At 43.6% G+C, this 24,642-nt stretch overlaps 1 protein-coding gene across 5 annotated transcripts in view; it reads left to right on the forward strand.

Annotated features, from left to right (window-relative positions):
- The first annotated feature begins 343 nt into the window (after nucleotides 1–343).
- Dync1i1 (dynein cytoplasmic 1 intermediate chain 1) overlaps nucleotides 344–24,642 on the forward strand; it is a 292,628-nt gene continuing 268,329 nt past the window's right edge. For 2 of the 5 annotated variants that reach the window (XM_075953461.1, XM_075953463.1), the window contains exon 1: nucleotides 368–562. The gene's annotated coding sequence lies outside the window, so the exon portion shown is untranslated. Of the gene's footprint in view, nucleotides 563–24,642 lie in introns of all 5 variants that reach the window. The other 3 variants (XM_075953462.1, XM_075953459.1, XM_075953460.1) reach the window with 3 other exon arrangements.

The raw sequence follows: 24,642 nt of genomic DNA on the forward strand, positions 1-24,642 counted from the left end.
ATATATTAATATAATCATAGAGATATAATGTTTATGTTTGTGTGTGTGTATCTGTGCATGTGTGTGTTTGTGTATCTCTGTGAAAAATCTAGGTTCAGATGCACCTGTACAGCACGGATGGAACTAAACTAGTCTGTTTCTGTTCATAAGACTTCAAGTTTCTCTGTCTGGGAATGAAAGTTGTCCACAGAGGAAATCATCAGGAGCTTGGCAAGCTCTCTTTTGCAGTCACTTAGGTGTGCGCCGCCCGCGGCCAAGGACTGGCTGTCCCCGGGTTCCCTCAACTCTGCCAGGCTGGCCGAGGCGGTGCTGCGCTGTGCCGAGGCCCTCCCGCGGGAGGCGCGGGCGTGGAGGGCGTGGGCCGTGGGCGGGGCGAGTCCCGCAGCCCGGGTGCAGGGAGCTGTCAGTGTCAGGCTCAGGAGAGAGGAAGTGATCGCTCCGGGAGGAGCGCGAGCCTAACAGTGCAGCGTGAGACAGCACATCCTGCAGGCGCAGGCCCGCCGCTCTCCGTCCTCCCGTGCCTCCTCCACCGCCCCTGTGAACCTCCACGGACAGCGTCCAGGTAACCGGTGGGTGGGAGGTCGCGTTTCCGCGCAGACACCTCGGAGCCCCTCCGCAGCCCTCCGCCCGGGTGACATCAGCAGGACACCGGGAGCAGCATGATAGTAGTGACCGCTGCAGCTACCGCTGGGCACAGCCTGGGTGCCTTCCCCAGCTCCTGCGTACTCTGGTGCCTCAGGCTGGAGCCCTCCAGCGGCAGCCCCTGCGGCAGCTGCCCAGGAGTGGAGAAGCGCAGGCTGAGGAGGAAGGGTCAAGGGTGTCCTCACCTTGTGGCCCACCTTGTGCACTGGGAGAGGCATACCAAGGCGCCCCGCCTTGGTCTTCTCTTGGGGAGCAAAAGATCTGCAGCTTTGCTGTCCGCACCCCTGTGGGCTACCAGCTGATGGCTCCTGGGAAGGGAGAGCTGCCGAGTGAGGGGAAGGATGCTGTTTGATTACATTTCCGAGCTGTCTGTAAAGCTCTTGGATGCTGTTGCTACCCGCCAAGTCGGAGGGCGAGAATGCACTTCCAAGGGAGCTTTAATTAAACACTCACGCAAGATGCCAGTTTCTCTCTCTGCTGGATTTTTTAAAGAAGTGTGGCTGGGGATGTGTTTTGGTAAACACCTTCGCGGCTGCCTGACTCTCCTTCCCCCACTCCCACCGGGAATTGTTCTGGCCATATAAATCTGTGAGTCGTCATCAGAGCAGGGATCCTGGCAGCCCTGGTGGGGAACTGAGTGTACCGGAGTCTCATGACATTTACCTCGGCTACAGTTAACCCGAGGCTGAGGAGCAGGAAAGGAAATCCCTTAGGAAACCGGAGGCTCTAGGAGAGGCAGAAAATGGAATAAACCTTCTGGCAGTCCTGACTCCACCATACCTAAGGCAAGAACAAGTAGCCAGCCATTTTCTTGCCGGAGGTGTCCTCGAAATACGCGTAACAGAGTTGACGCAGTTCAGAGTTGTGGAAGAATTGCTTCCAGACATGACAGACTCGCAGGAGGCTTAGCTCGTGGTGAAGCAGGACAGCAACTGGGAGATAACCTTGGCTAATGGCATGGTGACGAATAACTGTCCCCAGAATAATTCCGTGCAATTGTGGAAGTTCCTGGAGGAAATGTAATAATCAGTATTAGAGTGCTGGTAACTTTGAAATGGGAACACCCAGTGCTAACTGCACTTGGGGTCCTCTTGAGAACTTGAGTAGTACTTCCTCTAATTTTTTTTTTTTACAATGCCAAGCTGGCTCCTAAATAGTTAGCTATCGGAAATGTATTTAACTGTGTTCTTCCAACCAACCATGATTCTTAATGGAACAAAAATCTGGCAATCCCAGCACTAGGGAACAGTGATCTCTTCACTGGAACCAGCTCTTCAGGACGTGAGATCTGAGGTTCCAGTGATGATGAGATGATAGTCTATTAAAACCACCTAACACAGGACAGGAGTGTACCTATCCGCCCTGCCCAGCCTCAGGCACTATGTCCAGCCTCCTGGAGCATTTGTACGTCTCTGCCTTGTTTCCGGATTCTCATATCTGCGCACCTGCGTGGGTCCCTGGGACACTGCCACCTTTTGTGTGCTGTCCTCCTGAGGGCAGACAGTGCAGGTTCATACCTTCTGCCCACGGCCTGCCCTGACCCCGTTGCTGTTGAGCTTTTGCCTGGATTGGTTGTCCATTAAAAGTTTCCTTGTATCTTTATTAGAAATCATGGTTAGGATTATGGGAAGAGAGGAGGAGATACTTGATGCATAGGGTGAAAGGAGCAGAGTCAGTCAGTAGACCACGGGCCTGAGATCTTAGCTTCCAGCAAGCGGCTGAGATGGTTGAAGGGTGTTTCTGCGATAGTGCGTTCGGCTTTTAAGGAGGTACTGTGAAATTTTCACCATAATCTGTCTTTCCTAAAAATATCAATCCCCAAGTCTACATCTACTAAACTTTCCCCTTGAGTCCAGTGTTGTTCATAGGAAAGTCACATGCCCTGGGCATGCTCAGACAGCTATGTAGGCCAATAGTGTAAAATGAATGTCAAGCTATCCATCCCAAGCTGGTCTCATAATGGGCTCTATCTTTCCCTGTTTCTTTCTGTCACTTAAACGGGCACCAGATGAAGGGATCACAGATACACTAAGTATCTTTTATTTCTGCTTTATCGCCTCACACGGTGTCCACTAAATACAGCAGGGCTGAGAAGAACGGCTACCAGACTGTGCCGAGCTCTTTTTCATGGGCCTCATTTTTCGTATCTCCTCACTTGTATTTTAAAATAAAGTCACAGGAAAACTCATGACACAGACATCGCTTGTAATCCTGCTGTCAAGATTAAGAATTATGTCATAAAGATATCAAGTAACTTCCTAAGATTCATTCAAGTTAAGCGGCTAGGGTTTTGCTCTCAAAAGCCCAGGCCTTCGCCTGCAACCACCTTCCAGACTGAGGAGTTCTGATTGCTTTCATCTCAGATACTGGGTCATAAGCTGTTTTATTTCTTTTTTTGGTCCTTCGGTTGGATCCGTGAGGTGGAGAGCATGCGACTGAGTGAAGTAACCTGTGGAGGTCATGGTTGCTGTATGGTAGGCGTAGGATTCAAACCAGTCCGGCAGGCCTACTCCAGACCTCGTCCACCTCGGCTAGCGCACCCTGGCAACAACAATAACAGAAAATAAAATGCAGCTGTCCTGTCAGAAGACATCTATTAGAGAAACTTGTGCTGCTACACTAATGTACACCAACTATTTAAAAGTTCCTAGAAGGCCTAATATAGGGCAAGGGAAAGACTGGAGTCCTGAAGTCAATCAGAGGAGGAACTTGCCTCCCAGGAAGAGATTCCATGCAGTTTGGACATTTGGCAAACCAGTTATCTTACAGAAGTGGCTGTGGCCTCTGGGTAGGCAGGACTGCTTCTCAGTTATATAGACCTTGACTCTTTGAAATCTTGCTGCCATTTAAATGAAAAGCTCATTACCAGTACCTCAAAGACAAACTTGGGAACACCAGACCCCTTCATGTGTCCCTTTCCCCAAGGCAGCCATGATGAGTAAATCTCTTTCCTGTACTTTTCACTACTACTTATCTCTTTAACCGGTGAGTCATGGAATCAGTGGGCAGCGCCACTTGTTGGGGCGGCCAGGGTCTACTTTTACCCTAAAAACTCTCCTGAAAAAAACGTTTTCTTTTAGATTAACCTTTAAGCCACAAGTATTGCCTTGTTTCTTGTCACCTGATTGGTAACTGTGGATAATATTATAAACTCGAGCTCCATTTACTGACCCTTTGCAATAAAACATTGAACACCCCCTCCTTAAATAGAGGATTTCAAAACTATGTGAATTTCTGCTCCCTTGACCACAGATTCCTTTTATTTAAAACATATGGATTTTACATCACCTAGAAAATGTGGAACCCTGTATTTGTTTGGGTTCGATGTTTTGAGTATACCTCAAGATTCCCACCGCTCTTCAGATGTACAATGCTAGGTTTATGTCCCTTGCTTTGCTGTGTAGGAAGGCTGGCACAAGAATGCCAGAGCAAATCTTGTCATAATGTAAAGTCCATTGCCTAAGTACTAGCCTGGAAGAGATCTAGGTGGGCTCACAGTCTTTATGATTCTATTATTTACTATTAATATTGGTGTTGTTGTTGTTGTTATTATTATTATTATTATTGAGTTGACCTCTTTATGTTCGTAGACACTGGAGAGGATAAACATGAAGATTCAGGGTAGGCACTGAATCTTGTTGATGCAATATTTTAAATTTATCTGCTTTTATATTTTAATATAAGAGTAATATATTTTCAAATGCAATGAGATTAAGAAACACTGGTCCTTAAAGAAGGGGGGGCACATAAGTCACTGCTGAAATGTATCAAGGCAAAAGCGCTATGCCAGGGCTAACCAAGGAAAAAAGATGCTCTTATCTGTCATCTTTTTGGCATTTCACCTAGAGCCCAGGTGTCAGAACATCTACATGAGCTCAGTCTACAGCCAGGTGAAGCCTCCAGCAGTGGCCATGGCTGGAACATTAGTCCATTATTCTGACACTTACCCAGAGCTCAGTCGGAGCTCTATTACTGACACAGTAGTTCATCACAACACTCCAAAATCCCGGAAGGTAGATGCTCTTATCTTCTTACATAAACAAAGAGCTGCTTGGACAATCCAGCCACCGGTCCCAGGCCACCTGAGGCCAGGTAAGGAAGTGCTAGATTTCAAATACAGATCAACCTAAGTCAAAAGTCCATCCATTCTTTACCTACCACATCTCAGTTTCTTTATCCGTGTGTGGGTTGCCAAAAGTACTGCTTAATGTAGCTTTTTATTACAGCAGCACTCAGTGTCCTTCAGGAACATGCTCGCTCACACACTGATAGGAAAAGCCGGAACATCTTATCAGAAAGAACACGGAATTTATACATTTCTCAGTGTGGCCTAGTCTCATTTATTGAAAATGAAGCCACACTCACGTGCTTTTTACGAGTCTTCAGGCATCTTGTAGAAAACCAAATGCTTAACAGCCCTCACCTAGCCCAGCTCAAAGACAATCTTCCCAGGCTCACAGCCGCTCAGCTCTTTGATGCAAAGCTGTATCTCCTTCCAGCCTCCCCATCTTCCGGGACTTCTCTGCTACAGGGATGATGCTGAGACCGGGAACACTGGTTCTGCACTGAAGCCTGAGAGGCCTTGGCCTCACCGCACATCCTCAGTGCTCTGTCTGTAGTAAACACCAACCCGGAAATTCTCTTAGAGGTGTATACCTGAGGGCAGAAGTCTCTCGCTCTCAAGATCTTGCTTAAGGCTTGAGCTCTACGCTCTGCTGTTTCCTTGCCACGCTCGTGCAGCTCACCCCACTGTTTTAGTTTGTGCTATAGGAGAGCTAGCGTTATCAGTATGGCAATGCAGAAAGCATTGCTGCTATGCTGAGGACATTCTTGGCAATCAAGGAAGCAGTTCTAAGATAATTTGGTGTCTGACTATGTCCTTAGCCAACAGATCAGCATGGCCACGGGTATCAGTGGGCCTCATTATGATTTACTGCAATGATTCTTAAGAATGTTTTTAAATTATGTCACCACTTCTTTGACATCACAGTTTTTGCTTGGCATCTAATGTTTTAATCATGGATTTTAATAGTTACCATGAGGACTGGGTAGACAGCTCAGTGGGTAAGAGTGTTTGCTGTATAACCTTGAACCCCTGAGTTCAAATTCCCAGAATCCATGTAAAATGCTAGATGTGGTAGCACCTGGCTGTAACCCCAGCACTGTAGGGCTGGAGACAGGAGTATCCTTGAGAAGCGCTGGCTGCCAACCAGGTACAGATCCAGTGAGACACCTTGTTTCGAGGGAATAGAGGAGAGATTAATAGAGCAGGGCAGCAGATGTCCTTCCATGACTTCTGTGTGAGCTTGTGTGTGCACCTGGGAACACCCATGCCAACCATGTGCTTGCACACCACACAAGCATACCACACACACTCATACAAGCAAAAGAAAATAATTAAATTATCATGAATGTGATTTTTCAGAATATCATAAACTTTGACATTCAAAGATAAAATAACGGCATCCTGCATGAGTTCAATTAAAATATAAATACCATAATAACTATATAGAAGGTTCCTTTAGCAAAGGGGTATTTTTATAGCGTGTGGTCAAAACACACTAAGATCTGGACTTCCCTCCCTCTTTCCCTTTCTTTGTTCCTTTTTCCCTCCCTCCCTTCTTCTCTCCTTCCTATCTTTCTTCCCTCCCTCCCTCCCTTTTTGTACTTCTTATTTTCTCCAGCAGTGTGGAAGAAATGCCTTTGTAAGTGGAGAATGCTGGAGCCCACACTGGGGCACAGTCTCCAGCAGGCCAGCTTTAGGGGGTCAGACAGACACACAGAGTACCATTAGCTCCTCTCTTCATGCTTCGTTTAGACAGCTTCTGTGTGGCCAGGTGCTCCGTGCTGTGGTACAGTTTCTGGAACCAGGTTCCTTCTTCTTTGGGGTTGTATTTAAAAAGTGGATGGCAGGAAAAAGTGCATAGGTGGATGGGCCATCTCTAGCTTTCAGAAAATGGTGGCTGTGTGGATAGCTCCTCTTTCTGCTTAAAGATTTCAGTAAGAAAAAAATCAAAAGTCATTTTTGTGTGTTTCAGACTCGTTGTTCTTAGCTAAGAGATCCTAAGATCCTTTGCTAAGTGAAATTCAATGATCCCTGGAACATTGGGCCATGTCTGAACAAATTTTCCCTATCACACTAAGCAAAGGGACTGCAACTGGCAGCTAGTGAGAAGAAGTATGGGAAGCTGGTGGACAAGACAGACTCCACACCAAAGGCTAAACTTGCAATGATACCAAGGTTAAGAAACCCTTCTTAAAATTCTCTAGTTTTCTCACCGAACATTTCTGTACAATTTTAGCCTTTGACAAGATGACTGGAGCACAGCATCTAAAAGGCAACATGAAGTAGAGGGAAGAAGATGTGAGGTGGCCTCTCTACTGCCTGTGTGAGCATCAGTGTATTAGGAAGATGTGAGGTGACCTACCTACTGCCTATGTGAGCATCGGTGTATTAGGAAGATGTGAGGTGACCTACCTACTGCCTATGTGAGCATCGGTGTATTAGGAAGATGTGAGGTGACCTACCTACTGCCTATGTGAGCATCGGTGTATTAGGAAGATGTGAGGTGACCTACCTACTGCCTGTGTGAACATCAGTGTATTAGGAAGATGTGAGGTGACCTACCTACTGCCTATGTGAGCATCGGTGTATTAGGAAGATGTGAGGTGACCTACCTACTGCCTATGTGAGCATCGGTGTATTAGGAAGATGTGAGTTGACCTACCTACTGCCTATGTGAGCATTGGTTTACTCCTCTGTCAATATGGATAACTGCCCATCCCAGAGAGGGAGTACACAGGCCCAGAGGATCCTTTCATTGGCTAACAGCAGGAACCTTCTCTTCTCTGACATAGAGATGATCTTACTCTCCTGAGAACCAATGATAAGCTCTTCGTGAAAAACATTATTTCAGCTTACACTTATTGATTTGTCTGCTTTCTGTCTAGACTCCCATGTTCCCCGATACATCTTTCTGTCTCCAAGCAGAAGGCTTTGACATATAGAAAACCCACCTTAGGCTTTAGTTGATCTGAAAAAGAAAACAGAATAAATCTCACATAATTTTCTTGAAAGACTGGATTCTTCCCGTTTAGGCCATTTTTAATATGTTTAGTTACAAAAACAAATCGTTTCCTAAAATGTAACTCCAGCTGTGATTCTGGTCCTTGTGTGCATTTGGTCACGGAAATGCCTAGGGCTTTGCAAACCTTTCCTCCCCGAATTCAAATCATGGGGCACATCTCTGTTGTGACAAGGGTGTTTGGGGAGCTTTCTGTTGAAGAAACAGCAGACAGGATGGTTTGGGGCTTTCATTTTTCTCTATGAAGGCCTTAAGCTAATTCTTTTGAGATAGAGAGAGACAGAGATAGAGAGGCAGAAAGGGACTCATAGAGGAGCCATGTTGGCTTTATGTACATGTATGTCCTAGGGATGCAGGTGCGCTTGTATGTGTGCACACATGTGTAGAAGCTAAAGCTCCATGTTACTGGGCATCTTCCTCAATCTCTTCATGTCTGTTTTTGGAGTCAGGTATCTCACTGAACTTGGAGCACACTCAGTTACCTGGGTTGGTTGGACAGAGAGCTCCAGAGACCCCTCTTGTCTCTTTGTCCTCAAGCTTGCACAACCATGCTGAACTTTTTGGGTAGTTCCTCACGCTTGCACAGCCAAGACTTTACCAACCAGTCCCTCTTAGAGACTGAATCTTTTGATCTGGTTTTCCATCTGACTCATCGCTTGATTTATATTTTATTATAATGTCCTGTGTGAAGCCACAATAATGAGTATATTTGAACTGGTGCTAATGAATAAATGATGACAGAGCATTTATTCTCATTTGCCTGCAGACAGTTTTCTTTGTGGAGCGCAGACTAGAGTGTCTGCCCAGCTTGGCCTGAAATTGTTCCTATTTCTCCGCTGGACAAGATACAGAGTTCACTGATTGCATCAGACTACGGTCTTTCCCTTAGAATACTGTTAAGGCTTTAGAGTGCACCACATGGAAGTGTTTAAATGTTTGTCAAGCTGTTGAATGTTAAAAATGTGTGTGAGGACAGATGATCTGAGAGCTGAGTTTCAGAACAGAGTTATGGCACGTTCGTAGTTGGTGGGGTTTGGTCATAGAAAGGGAAACCGGCCCAGTGGGGAATGTGTGCTTAGACAGTGTCCTCTTTCCAAATGGCCTGCCTCTCCTGTTACACCGTCCACCTTACTAGTATCAAAATGGCAAGGGGTTATGGGAAAAGGTGTGTATGTTGTAGAAGAAGAAGAACAAAACCTCTCTTTGCTCATTTCCTTTCTAACTGTGGTTTTGTTCACTCCTGGAAAGGTATAGGTTACTCCCGCTGGGAAAGAGAATGAATTGTTTGAATGCCTCAGACCCAGAGGAAACTAGGAATCCATTCACCTCAGTTAAAATGTCAACCTGCATCTCCACATGCAAATATGCACCACCTAGGGACAGTGTAAGGGGAGGCTTGGGCCTTACACGTTTCCTCGCTTTCTCTTCCAAGCTTTTTAATATTTTCAATCCTGCTGAAGAGTAATCAGCACCTCAGACAAGGGCGAAGTCCCATATCTCATGTCACTCAATATAAAAGGGTACTGTGCTTAGTTTCCTTGAAGTTTTCTGTAAATATGAACCTACCCATGAGAGCCAACAAATTAGAGATTTTTGTTTAAAGTGGGGAGGAAAGCATTTGTGGAGGAGGAGGAGGAGGAGGAGGAGGAGGAGGAGGAGGAGGAGGAGGAGGAGGAGGAGGAGGAGGAGGAGGAAAACACTCTCTCTCAGTGGCTTCTTTCTTTGCTGCATTCTGTTCAGGATAGGCCATGTACTTCAGGGACATTAGCAAAAGTTTACTTTCAAGGTTGGGTGAGGACACTGGGAACATCTGGTCAACCTCATGATTCCTTTCTGGAACACTGGGCAGGTAAATATGAGCAGCGTGTGAGGAGTGTTTTCTCAAACCTTTGAAGAAAACACAAACCAAAGGCACTTTAAACGGGAGATTGTGTGTTTTATAAACCCAAACGTGTAGACTGACGGCAAGGCTGCTCCATGATATGGTTAAGGGGAAGGTTTTATTGTTTATATGAGAGAGAAAACAGCCAGAGGCGTCTGGACGAGTCCAGAGAAGAGAAAGACGTAGCCTGAACATGGCCAAAAGACTGGATAAGGCCAGGGCTGTCTGAGAGAGGGGAGAACAGCAGGGACAGAGAAGAGCAAAAATGTAGGAAATCAGGAGCAAAGTCCCGAAACAAAACACACGAAGTCATTGAAAATAGCAGGGTTAGACAGCAAATGAATAGCTGGGGGGGGTAATTCAGGTCTGGTGAGGTAAAATCACACAGGGTAGGAATTCATGGTTGGGTCGTGGAGACATTCCGTCATGGAGACATTCCTCTTATGGGTCCCAGAAAGCTGGAAAGTCCACATGCTTATAATCACTGTCACCGGCAATGGCTGACAACTGAGGCTGGGTGGTCATCTGGTGGACAGTCACACACTGTGTCCTCAGTCTCTTCCTGGGGTTTCCTCTCCCTCTGATGCCATTTTGACTATTGCTTTCTTTTGTTCGTTTTGAGACAGGGTTTCATGTTGCCTCCGCTACCTTCAGACTTTTGATCCTCTTGCTACCTCCCTAGTGCTAGGATTATAGGGATATGCATCACCACCAGCTACACACCAATTCCTCGATGCAAAATGGGAGAAGTTTGAGGGGAGCAGCACTGTTTGTGGGCTTGCACACTAACATAAGGTCTACGTCCAAGGAGTTCATTTCAGTTAAGAGGTGTGGGGAAGCTTTTCAGTTGTAACTCAGAATCAACACCATGGAGACCCTTTATCTCAGGCTATTTATGAAGTGGACTAGGCTGCCTGTGAGGAGGGAGTTCCCATTTCTAGAATGTTTCCAGTGAGGGCTTGCTGGTTGATGAAGGTCAGACCGCTGTTTGGTAACTGCTACATTATTTTTCTCCAAATTTAAGAATCTATAATTCTATGTACTAGTTGCCCTTGCTCTGGTCAGGTTCTGCTGTTGGGAGCCAACCTAGATTTGGGACCTGGTGCCAAACTGAAGCATTAAATGCAATGATCTATATCCACTTCTTTCTCCTTCTTCCTGTTCATGTTTCAATAGTCATTCATTGGTTTATTCAATAAACACTCATGAAATTTTTATCAACCATGGAAATGGTGTGGAAGCACCAGGTGTAGCTGACAAAAGTTTAACAGTTAGCCCGGTGGTGATGGTGCACGCCTTTAATCCCAGCACTCAGGAGGCAAAAGCAGATGGATCTCTGAATTCAAGACCAGCCTGGTCTACAAGTGCTAGATCCAGGAGAGGCTCCAAAACTACAGAGAAACCCTGTATCGGGAAAAAAAAAGTTTATCAGTTTGTAGCAGTCATTAAAACCAAACAAGAAACCTAGATGTGATGTCTCGTGATATACCCCAGTGCTCAGAGGCTAATGCAGGAGTATCATCAAGGACTTCAGTTCTCTGTAAGCTGTATTGAAAAGTTAAAGGTCAGTCTGGGCTATATAACAAGACTCTCGCTGCAATAATAGTAATAATAATAAAAAAGCAATAATTTCATTCTTAATGATTCTTAGCAGGCCACACCATCTTGTATTTGAGGGTTCATTCTTTCACTGATTTATTTGTTCATCCAGTAATCACTCTCTTCTATTATACCTTGATAATATTCACCTGATCTACCTTCCCCAAAGCAGACAACACACACATATATCATTTCAAAGGCCCATATCCCCCTCCCAGTGATACTCCGTTTCTTGTATGAGAAACAGAAAACTATAAGGTAACTGGGGAGATAGAGTTCACACCCTGAATGCTTACATTATGCCAGGGTATCTATTTTTTGAAGCTTAATTTCTCAAGTTTTCATGCTGTAAAGAAAAGGTGTGATATGTAAAAAAGTGTTAATTTGAGTTGCTGGCATTGGTTAACACACTGAATTAGATAGCATTGATTTAATGTGTAAGTGCTTGAATTTTTAAGGTTATTAAACGTTTAGAAATACATATTTTTCTTCTGTGTTGCAATGGAACCAAAAAAGCAAAAGTAATTGCTCTAGGTCACCTGCAGCCTGAGAGTGTAGCTTGCTGCTTGTGGACTTTCTGAACCCAAAAGCTCTGCAGCCGTATGCTGCAGTCTGATTGAGCCATGCTGTCCTGAAGACACAGTCCCTGCTTCTGTCACCAGTTCCCACTACTCCACATTCACAGGGAGTTGCCCAGTCCCCATCCTAAGCCCATGTCAGTGTCCGGCTGCTACAGCTCCTCCTCCAAAAGCCCTATATTCCCGCTACAGCATGCTGTGTGCACTGTGCTGTGCCCACCCTATATTCCCGCTACAGCATGCTGTGTGCACTGTGCTGTGCCCACCCTGTATTCCCGCTACAGCATGCTGTGTGCACTGTGCTGTGCCCACCCTGTATTCCCGCTACAGCATGCTGTGTGCACTGTGCTGTGCCCACCCTGTATTCCCGCTACAGCATGCTGTGTGCACTGTGCTGTGCCCACCCTATATTCCCTCTACAGCATGCTGTGTGCACTGTGCTGTGCCCACCCTATATTCCCTCTACAGCATGCTGTGTGCACTGTGCTGTGCCCACCCTATATTCCCTCTACAGCATGCTGTGTGCACTGTGCTGTGCCCACCCTATATTCCCGCTACAGCATGCTGTGTGCACTGTGCTGTGCCCACCCTGTATTCCCGCTACAGCATGCTGTGTGCACTGTGCTGTGCCCACCCTATATTCCCTCTACAGCATGCTGTGTGCACTGTGCTGTGCCCACCCTATATTCCCTCTACAGCATGCTGTGTGCACTGTGCTGTGCCCACCCTATATTCCCTCTACAGCATGCTGTGTGCACTGTGCTGTGCCCACCCTATATTCCCGCTACAGCATGCTGTGTGCACTGTGCTGTGCCCACCCTATATTCCCTCTACAGCATGCTGTGTGCACTGTGCTGTGCCCACCCTATATTCCCGCTACAGCATGCTGTGTGCACTGTGCTGTGCCCACCCTGTATTCCCTCTACAGCATGCTGTGTGCACTGTGCTGTGCCCACCCTATATTCCCTCTACAGCATGCTGTGTGCACTGTGCTGTGCCCACCCTATATTCCCTCTACAGCATGCTGTGTGCACTGTGCTGTGCCCACCCTATATTCCCGCTACAGCATGCTGTGTGCACTGTGCTGTGCCCACCCTGTATTCCCGCTACAGCATGCTGTGTGCACTGTGCTGTGCCCACCCTATATTCCCTCTACAGCATGCTGTGTGCACTGTGCTGTGCCCACCCTATATTCCCGCTACAGCATGCTGTGTGCACTGTGCTGTGCCCACCCTATATTCCCGCTACAGCATGCTGTGTGCACTGTGCTGTGCCCACCCTATATTCCCGCTACAGCATGCTGTGTGCACTGTGCTGTGCCCACCCTGTATTCCCGCTACAGCATGCTGTGTGCACTGTGCTGTGCCCACCCTGTATTCCCGCTACAGCATGCTGTGTGCATGTGCTGTGCCCACCCTGTATTCCCTCTACAGCATGCTGTGTGCACTGTGCTGTGCCCACCCTGTATTCCCGCTACAGCATGCTGTGTGCACTGTGCTGTGCCCACCCTGTATTCCCGCTACAGCATGCTGTGTGCACTGTGCTGTGCCCACCCTGTATTCCCTCTATAGCATGCTGTGTGCACTGTGCTGCCATATCTCATTTCCCCATGCTGTGTGGTTAGAGCTTCCCATCCCAGCCATATTATAACTTTTTGAGACAGACTCTATTTTGATAACTTGTGTGAAGTTTCATGGTATATTCAGGTCAGTAATTTTATTTAATAGAGCCTTAGTAGGTTGTCTTTCAGTTGAGTTAACATAAAGATAAATTTAGCATCTTGGATCCTGCAGAAGACTACAGGAGTTTCTAAGTCTCTGCAAAAAGAAGTTGATCTAAAAGCAGTTGAGGGTTGCTTAAAGTTTTTAATTTTAAACCGCATTTCTTTAATATATTCAGAATCTAGCCAATGATTTACATCTATGTAAACAAATGCACATGTGGGCATGAAACTACGTGAAGCAAAGAGAACAAGGACGGCTAAATATAACAGGCTGAAGAAGGGCCGAACATAGGTTGCAGACATGAGTCAGGAAAGAGAAAATAAAGCTAATTCTTTTCCTCATAGTCTGTCATGGAGATTTTTGCTTTGGTAGTGGATAAGTACATAAAATAAATTTGATACTGAAAGTCTTTAACTTAATGAGAAATTCCTCAGTTTCTATTTAGAGTGCCTGTGCTAACTGTATAGAAATCCATTAAGCCCTTGGGTATGGTTAATTTTGATGTGTGATTTTTTGAATGTATTTTCAAAATAATTAAAAATTAATACTTTGAAAGTTTAGCATATGATAATTGCATTATAAATTATGCGGCTCTCCCTGCCGTGCACGAGGGACTTTCGGCAGCTCTTCAAGCGGTCTCTCTTCCCTTACATTGGGTTAGCCATCCTGTCTTTCTCTTGACCCTTGCTCCCCTTTGAAAAAGAGTCGTCTGCACATCAGAGGCTGAAGCTGAGGGGAAAGTGTGTTCTGATCTCCCAGAGGAATTTGGAGTTAGGAACTGTGTGTACATCTATGTGAACGCATGCTCATCTATGACCAGGAAATGTTTCTTGAACATCCACGTTCTTATATGGGGTGTGTCATGTTGAAGCTATGGATACAGATGTGATCTGAGATAACAGTGAGTACACACATATATACTATAAGGTATGGATTTTATCCTTGAAATATTAGATTATTCTACATAGTCCTATTGTTCTAGCACCATGGAAATGAAGAAACACACAACCAATGTAAGTCTACATTACACATTAAGTCACAAACATAAAATGCTGATTTTCAACTTTGGGGGAGAAGCCCACTTTCCTGTTTGTTTGGTTTCAAGAAATAATCTGTTTTACCTCAGAACGTGACCATGCACTGTTTCCAAACTGTTTCAGAGTTCCATGATGTCATTCCCATGTCACTCAAGCTAGAGAAGCTACATTTGTGCATCTACTCTGTTTTGCAACATTGCGGTGGGTTGAGAAATATCTAATTGTGTTGCTATTAAGTCAAGGAGTGATCTGGAATAAGGCGGCCTAATAGAGAAAGGGAGCTAGAAGAGCTCATGTCAATTGCTAATTTGCATATTTTCTCACTCCTTTACATGATATGATTCTCCCACTACTACATTATTCTTTCTGCCAAAACTTGTTCTCTTTAGATAAGCCTGTGTTCACTCAGAGAGACAGATGGTTGAAAATGACTGAGGCTAAATTAAAGTTTTCGAATTTAAATAGAATTGCATATAGTATCAGGCAGGTTTGAGGTTTTTAAGAGAGGGGAAATCTGTTCTGAATGCTGCCTCATACCGTGGAGTTATCCACTCAAATATGGCACTCTACGTTGGACCAGGCCAGGCTGGGTATTTGTAGAAGCTTTTCAGATGCCTATTTGCTTTCTAAAAAGGTATAAAGATTGAGCTGATTGGACAAATTGCCGATGCCCAAAGCCTAGAGTGTCACTCAGCGTTTGTCCTGACGTAATCTGCAAGAGCATGCTCTGCACCTGCCCTTCTGGCAGGGCAGTATGGCTTTCCTCTGCTTTTGTGATTTGATGGAATAGCTACAAAAGATTAATATTATAGTGACATCTCCCTCCGTGAGTGTTTCCTTACAGTTTTCAGGGACTTAGTCTATGTTTCCTTTCTGTTTGCTGGCAGATGCTTGATTCTGTGGAAGATTTTCTCAGCAGTGTCCTGTGAGTGGGTTATATGTTACATGTTACACCCAGATGGTGAACACCATATATAGCGGCTATCAGAAGAGTTAGAGCCAGCACAGTCTCCTTGTCAATGGTTATCAGCCCTTTCTGATGTCCTGTGTAAATGCCATGAGTAAGGAGTGTCACAGCCTGAAAATCATTTCTTGAAGAGCAAAGATGGAGATAAATTTAGAATTTAAAACTTATCAAGTATAGAAATAATAAAGATTTCTCAATTTAGCATCCCCAAATGATAATAAATGACATGTGTGTGCTTGCCTGTTCAGCATCAACACCATGAAACAATATTCTGTAATAGTTCTAATCTCTTCATAACCAAAATGCCTGCCTATGGCCACTAACATATTCTCAAAACTCAGCAATGAACTGGCATCCCTGTTTTAAAAGGACGTTGTTGCTGGTAGAAGTAAATGTCCAGTGTTATACTTGGTGAAATTCTTCTGTTTCCCTTCTGCCTACAGAGAACTGTAGGTCCTTTTAGAGAATACAGTCCTTCGCTGTAGGGTGACCACTTACCTGGGTTTAATGTTAAAAGTCCCCGCTTCAGGTTACCTTCCACGGCTGTGCAAACTAGAGCTGTGGGTAACTCAACCCGGGGTCTAACCTTGGGTTGCATTACCATTCTCATGTCTCCTACCATTTCTTTTCTTCTTTAATGTTCCACCACATCAAATTACTTATCCTCAGGTTTGGTCATCTTCCCTACACCCCACCTTTGTCCACACTTTCTCCTCTACTTAAGAACTCCACTCACCCAGGCTTTCTTGTGTCTTAACCCTTTTGCAATGGTATAATGCACCCACTCTGTGAAGTTTTGACCCATTCCCTCTATGACAAATGAGTCGTCACAGACTGGTTGCTTGCTGTTGTTCTCAGCTGTCTAATTCTTTATCACCCGTAGATCAAACACTGGAAGGAAAATTGCTAATGTGAGTGAATGACTATAACAAAGAAAGAATATAAAGGAAGGGGAACAAGCCGGTTAAATGCTAAGACCATGAGAGTGTGTCAAAGGACAAAGAAAAATATAACCATAGGCATGCATAGTCTTAAGAGGTTGGGCTCTGAAGAATCGGGTTTAACACCAAAGTTGTTTGCTTTGGACAAACTTTATTGTTCTCCTGTATCTCTAGTTCCCTAGTGTATATTTTGTGGGGTTGGGTGGTCCACGCAACTGCATAGACTTTATTATAAAACCATAAGAATTCTCTGGTTGACTTGGGGGGGGGGGCAGCTATGTGTCATTAAGATGTTGAGATATCTTCTAATTTTAGAAGATTAAAAAAATGGACTTTTTATAACCATACGTATTGCTACTTACATTTTAAAACATGAAACATGTTTCCTCTAACTTTCTAATGGCCCTTCGAATTATTTACTCTATTGTGGTTGTTTAAATTTTCTCTCACTTATTAAAATACAAGGACATGGGCAGTTTGATGTGCTCACATTCTATGCCGGGAGAGAGGAGCAGGTAAGCAGGTAGGTCTACCAACTGAAGCTGTTAGGGTTTAATTCTCTTGACAGAAAAAAAGCATGGCCTGTGTATAAGAACAGCAGGCTTTCTAATCCTAGCCACAGCCAAAGCTAGTCCTATCTAAAGACTCGATCGTTAACAGATGCCTTAAAGATTGATCTCCAGGCTGATTGAAAGACACTTATTTTTAGACAACATTCATATATTATCTTAGCAACTCAGAGAAAACATCTCTAAGTGCAAAAGAGAACCCTGTTCTGAAGCACTGGTTATTTTTGCAGTTTTAAAAAGAAAAACCAGCCTTCATTTTGATGATTTATTCTAAGACAATTTGGGGTAATAAATCTTAGATGGCTGAATTTATTACTTGTGATTAAACAATAGAGGCTCTTAATTACTAGTTAAATGGATTTTGCTAACTAGCCCATTTGGAGTCAGAAAGTATAGATAAAAATGTAAAACAGGCAAGAAAAAAATGTACCAATGGACCTATAATGGCAGTCATTTAATAAAGATAGTTTAATAGGTAAAGTGATGGTAGGAGTGGGTGTTTGTTGCTGGGTGAGGAAATGAATTTCCTTCATCGTGGAAATAGAGGTGTTTTGGTTTGGGGTTTTTTGTTGTTTGTTTTTTGTTTTGTTTTTTAACATAAACAGGGAATGTCTTTGAATTTCTTCTTTAAAAAGGCACAGCATACTGGTGAAATTTGTTGATGATTGGAAGATTCTAGCATTTTAGTGAAAGCATGGAAAACATGCATTCCTATGTAGTGGTTGTTTAGAGATGTTTGCTGAGCTCACTGCCTGGTGCTGCAGGTGCATTGCTAACTTCACTGTGACCCTGACACCTGGATCTATAAGTGTAACAGGAGGGAGAAGTCGCATCCACAGAATTTCAGTATCATGTATGTACATGTCTCCATTTCATCATGCAAAGGATGTCAAGGGCACCAGTAAGGGGTTATGTTTGTAGCATGGTTCAGCATATAGTTCCAGTTTCTGGCATCCACTAGTGAAATTTGAGAAACCGCTTAAGTAAAAAGGTAGCCTTCTCTAAAGCAGGACCCTCTTATGAGAAGCGCCCCTGCCTGTACACAGTAGAAAGACACTAAGAATGCAGAGCAGAATCTGAGCGGGGTCTTAGCGGGGTCTTAGCGGGGTTCCTTGGTTTATTATCCCTTGGTTAGACTACCTTTCAAACAGTTTTAATTACATCTATTTGTTTATTTATTCATTCATTTATGGTGTGTGTGTGTGTGTGTGTGTGTGTGTGTGTATGGGTGGGTGTTCATTCCATTGTGTGGGGTGTAGGGACTCATAAATCCTTCCAGCCTCTGGTTCAGGAGCTCAGGTTGTCAGGCTTTGCAGCAAGCTCCCTTACCAGGTGAGTCATCTTACCAGCCCTGCTGTGACTCTTCTTCCTTCATCAAATCTCTATTAAAAACACAGGTTTAACTATTCATTTATCTTCATTCCCATAGGAGAGCAGAAGTCTCCTGTGTCATGTAAAACTTTTATAAATCAAATTGTAATTTTCTCTTGTGAATCTGCCATTTGTTAGAGTTTCCAGACAAAGACTATAAGAGAGACAAAGGGAAGAGAGATTTCTCCTCTCCTATATACGATGGCCTATGAAAGGGCCTGGAGGGTCTGTCTGAGTTGAGAATGGAAGGGTGAACAGGAGTTGTCAGGTAATGAGGAATAAGAAGAGCATTTCTGAAATCTACCAAGTTAAAAGGCATGGAATGGTTTGATATGTAATGCCAAAACGAGAACTAGGAAGCGGAAGTCTCTGGATAGAGAGATGGGAAAAAAGACGGTTTTATACAAAAGAGTTGAGTACGTGTCATAGAGAATTCTGTAATGGGGGAAGTTTATCCACCTGATTCGGGTGAGCAAAAGGCCACCCCCCACTCCACGGTGGAGAATGTGTAATAAAGAACGATGATTAGTAAGAATAAAATAAGAGATGAGGAGCGTGCAGGACCAGGTGAACTATGATGGAGACTGCTGTTGGATAATGTGAATGCATCTGGACAAGGGATGGCAAGGTTGTGAATTTTACAAAGTAAAATTTCGAGGACTGTTGAAACACATCTGGTGTATGGTGAGTTTGAGGATTTGGGAGCAGATTAAGGAAAGTAGAAAACTATGCGATGACAACATTGTGAAAGAAGATTTATTGAAGATTTATTGAAAGGTACTTGGGTATGATTGCTTGAAGGAGGAAGTCCCTTGCTGTAGACCGTATAGCCATAAACACCTGGTCAACCAGAAGCAGGAGAGTACAAGGAAATTCCCAGCAATGGACAAAAGGAGCCTACATGTGTTGTAATTATCTGGAAACAAGGGGGCAAGTCTGAGGGTCAGGGAGCTCTGAAGAGCCTGTGAGGGCCATGGTTATTCTTATCCAAGACTGGCAGATGGCTTGGGGTGTTATGTTAGTCATACAAAGAAAGGCACGGTCCTGTAAGGGTTTGTGTTTGCTTCTGGTGGGGTAGACTTTTAACTAGAGTCATTACCTACTCCATAAAAGATAACAACATAGAAGCCAGTAGGTAAGAAGCACCTTTAACCTAGTTGACATGTATATTTTGGATGCCTGCTTTAGGTCGAGTGTGATGCTGAGCTCCAGATGAAACTTACAAAATGGTGTTTGGAGAAACTGCTTCTTCCCATGTGTTTCTTGAGAGGACTTAGGTTAGAAATTTCTTCTGTTTATACTGACGAGAATCTCAAGGACCAGAGAGGTGTACTTCCCTATGATGTAAAGTATAGTGCTGCCTGGCTTGTTGGTTTGGTTACCTGGCCAGATAATTGACCATGACAGGTGATTCAGACTTTCCAGATGTTTTGATCTAAGAATCCTTTGACAGAGCCTGTTCCCTTCCTGATGATTTTCCTTTTGATAGTCTCTAGAGGACTCTCATGTTCTTACTTGTGATTTCATTTCTTGTTCTTTTTCTGCACCAATTTTACTAGATGCAATTCTACAATACTTCCCTATGGTTGTCCAAACTGTTCTATGTCTGGTTTCATATTCATTCAAAAATTCTATTTGAAATTCTCATTTTCTGAGGACTCTTGATACTATCTAAGCATTTCCTGAGGGGAGATACTCTAAGATATGAATGGCTGATTCTCTTAATTGAGGGACAATTCCTTTTTCAAAGAGAATCATGTTGAATCTCCCAGTTAATGAAATGCGCTGCAGGGGTCAGAGATAAAACAGAGATTTTTTAACTTTTTGGCAAAGATAACAATGGCTTTGGAGTCCTTTAAGATTTGAGGGCTCTCATTCCGACTCTGTTAACTAGATGAGGGGAGATTCCCTATGGATTGATTTTGCTCTCTAGTATAATGGTCCTTTGGGCTGAGTGCTTGAGTCTCTCCTACTTAATGTAGTGCAATTTCCAATGCTCACATTTCTGCTTAAGGAGGCAATTTGGCTGTTCAGAATCAGGAAAAAAGAAAGAAGGGTTAGTGGCAGTACACAGACATGACAATCATAAACATAACTCAAAATTTTATCATGAACAAAGAAAGGTTTCCTTTGAAACCATTGCCTCATTTCCTAGTTAAGAACTCAACATGAATAAAATTAGGAGGTATAGAGAAACTCAATATCAACGTTTAAAGTTCTCTGTATATGTTGAAATAAGCTAGTTTTTCTCTAGTAGTCATCTGTTGATGAAATTAGATTCTCCCAAGGTAGATAAAACTCATGTTTCTCTTTAGACCACCCAACACTGGTTCTGATGATGTGCCTGCAAATTTCACCGGCAAAGACTTTCATTGTAATTCCCATGTTCTGTCATGAGGAGGTGATACAGAGTGATAGAAAGATTGAACTAAAAGTAGACCAAATAGCAACCACTTCAAAAGCCTTTAAGAAAGAGTTTTCTTTTGCTTTGTGTGTGTGTGTGTGTGTGTGTGTGTGTGTGTGTGTGTGTACATTTGGAGAGATGGGCAATGAGGAGGAATGGAGACACAGAAATTTTTTCTTTAGGTCTTTGGAGTAGAACCTAGGACTCAAGTAGACAAGAACTCTACCATGGAGCTACATCCCACCCCAAAGTGGTTTTTTGGTTCATATTCCACACCTCTTGGCTGTAGCAAGCGAGACGTCTTTCACATGCAATTTCTTGGGAAGTGTGTCTCAAGACCTTATCCTCCCTCCTTCTGTTACTCTCCATGGTATGTGTCAGAGCTCAGAAATTTCCTGGTATTTCTAAACAGTTCGCTGTTGTAGAATTCCTGTATCCAATCTGTATTTCTGTGGTTGGCCGTTTTACTTCGATGTCTTTTACTTAGTCTTTCCCTTAAAAAAAGAAAAAAAGCTCAGATTTGTTCTTTAAGGTTCTGTCTTAAATAATGACATTTTAAGAAAATGTCTCTGTATAAGTGTGAGAATGAACTCCACAGCACTAGAATCAGGTTAAATAAGAGTGCCGATGGGGATCCTTTCAGGCTCCAGCACACACTTACTACCTTAAGTGACAAGGCTATTTCCATAATAACGCTAAGATGCTGTCTGTCATTTTTTCATTGTGTTGATATTTGCAAGGAGGATTTAAAAGAAACCTTGAGTTTAATTGCTTATGTCTAAGTATAACTTAGGACAGAGGTATCGCAACACTGGTGATAGTAACAAACCCCATTACTACATAATCATATCTTAAAAAGAAACTGTGCCTAATGTTGTCCTTGATGAGAAAAACAGATACTAATATTCCTAAACTTTTGCTCTTTGCGTGGCCAAGAAAATGTGCAGGAAGAGAAATTGCTGTGGCCACCAATGTTTAGTGATCATCTTAAGAAAAAGCCTTGCTATGATTGTGTGAATCATGAGTTCAAAACATTGCCTTTTGTTTTTGTAAGTACTATTTGTTCTCCTTTGAGACAGCAACTGAAAGACTATGAATTTGGGCATTCAAGAGTTAAACAAACTAAAATGATTTAGAAATACGGGGGGGGAAATCAGTGATCTCAGGACATGGTATAAAAAACAGTACGTAGGGAAGTTGAGGTTCCCACAGAACTAAATATTAAAAATTTTCCACTTGCCTACTCCAGCTAAGCAGCAAGCACCCTTTCCGGTACTAGGGATGGAGCTAGGTAGTAATGCCCTTTCCTGGCAGTAACACTCTTTCCTGGCATAGATAATACAGACACATGGCATATGCAAGACCTTGGGCTTGGTGAGATATCTTTCTAAAATCAGTTCATGAGCTTGTTTTTATGAGAGCACAGCTGTATATATTTTTTGCTAATGAAAAATTTGGGCTAAATCAAGGGGAGCTTTTAGTTGCCACTACCACCATGAACTTGAGAGTTTTACAATGCCTGGAGAGTTTTATGAAGACTTTGATAGTAACAGTATTTAATTTAATATTTGGATATTATATGATGAAATATTCCAGTAACTTGGGGAATTTTAAAATTTCAATATTTTCTAATTATTGATTTTTTATCAAATGAGTATTGTATGGCTTTAGAAAATCACATATTGCTAAAAAAAAAAAAAGGTTCATTCAACCTGCAAGATAGACCAGTGAGTTTTAATGGAACAGAAGTTCCATGCACACAACATCCATTGATGTCGCTTCTGTACACATTGCATCTGACCTCCAAGGGACCGTGCTAGTTGTTGGCTTTTGGTGTAAAGCCCAGGAAAGCCCACAATTACCTGGAGAGGCCGCTGGAATCTTCCTTTCTCAGACTGCATATTTATGTGAGGCCAGGTTTTCTTCATATCCTTCAACTAAAATAGCACATCACAACAGACCGCACAGAAGCAACCATGAGAGCCCATCTGATCTCTGTTCAGATATTTAGAAGATATGTGAAAATGTAAAGCTGTCACGCTCTTTGTACTATTTTTTTGTATAAGATGTTCTTAAAATAAGAATGTTTATTGTTCTAAAATTAATCATTAAGAATATCTAAATTGTATTACCTTTAGCGGTTAACATGGTTTATGTTAATAGATATGACCCATAAACAAAAAGTCTTCTAAAGTACCTGATAATTTATAGTACCAATTTATAAGAAGGGTATAAACAGGTACAGACAATATCTGAGAACTTCTCTTGTACAGTATAGGCCTGAATATTGTCCTATTATGAAATATATATCATTAGTATTTTCATAGTCTACTGATGGCCATAAAAATCTAAAAAAATAGGCTAGGAAAGTAGCTTGGTTGATAAAGGGCTTGTCTTGAGGACCTGAGTTCAATTTCCTGAATTCACACTAAAAAAATATCACCACCACCAAAGGCTCGACATGGAGGAATGTGCTTTAATCCCAGGGCTCAAGCAGTGGAGACAGGCAGATCCCTCGGGCTCCCTGGCTAGCCAGAGTAGTGTACTTGGTAAATCCCAGGCCGGTAGGTAGACCCTATTTCTGGGAAATGGTGGAGAGTACTGAAGGAATGACCCAGATCTTTCCTCTGGCCTCCATATACACACGTGCCTAACACACAGTTTTAGAAAGTGGAGCTGGGCATGATGGAGCACTTGCTTAGTGCATGCAAGGCTCTGAGCTCTATGCCCAGCTACAAAATACCAAATGTCCTTTGTAAGTCTTTTGTCGGTCATCTCCCATCTGAGATATCTGTGAGATGCAGCTGTGAAAATGGAGAAACGTTTCTGGTTTGTATGGACTCTTGGTTTGCTCCCCCAGAGGAAGGAGCTGTACTTCATGAGAAAGCAAGCAGGTGAAATCAGCCTGTGAGCTCCCGTATTTCCTCTGCGTTCCTGGTGGCAGATGGGAAGTCCAATAGCTAATAGTGAAGACCTGGTGAGAGCAACTGTTTCCGGGGGGCGAGGCAGAGAACTTATGGCTGGGTGCTTTTTCAGTGCATTTGGCAACAGCGTGCAGTGACTTAAAGCCTATAGAATTCCGACCTTAAACTTAAAAATACATTTGAGTGTGCCAGCATTAGAGATGGAATCTGCAGCTGCTGCCAACCTAGACGACCAAAGGAAATAGAGATCGGTATTGTTCAAAAGCCCAGTCTTGGGAGGGGCTGTTTCTGAGCAGCTGTGTAAACAAAGCTAACCCTGTGGCTTCTCCTGCAGGAGTTTGGTTTTAAGCAGAAATGGACTGTGGCGTGGTGAACAACTGGGAACTCAAGAGGGTCGGGTCTTAGTCTTGGAGTTCAGATATGCGGAAGGTTTGCGTTTCCCTGTGGATGTGAAGGGACTTGAGACTGTGACGAGATGTCAGGGAGGCTGCAGAGAGTCATGGCCGTGACTGTACTTGCCTTCTTCCCTCAGTCTACCTTTTCCTTTCTTTTCTCATTTTCTCATTTCCTCTTCTCCCATTCTGTCCGCTGTTGAAACTCATGCTCCTTGGGGGCAAATGAGTAGCAGGTAGCACAGAGTAGGCGATCTGTCCATATTCTTATCTAAGTCCTAGGCTCATAGAAGAGTTCATTCAACCTAACGCATTGAAGGTTTGAAAACGCTTTTCCTTTGTGTCACGCCTCTCAGCAAGCCTCCGCTCTTGCTTCACTTAGTCGTCTCTTGTAGGTAGAGGTCTTTCTGTTTCCTCTGAAGCGACTTAGGCTTTCAGGCACACATGTTGACTTCCCTGGCTCCTGGGCTTCTGATATGAATCCAGTCATGTGCTGAGCCTGTAATGTGTGACCTACGCTCCTAGCA

Source organism: Microtus pennsylvanicus, chromosome 19 (genome assembly GCF_037038515.1).
Source record: "Microtus pennsylvanicus isolate mMicPen1 chromosome 19, mMicPen1.hap1, whole genome shotgun sequence".
Classification (NCBI taxonomy): Eukaryota; Metazoa; Chordata; class Mammalia; order Rodentia; family Cricetidae; genus Microtus; species Microtus pennsylvanicus.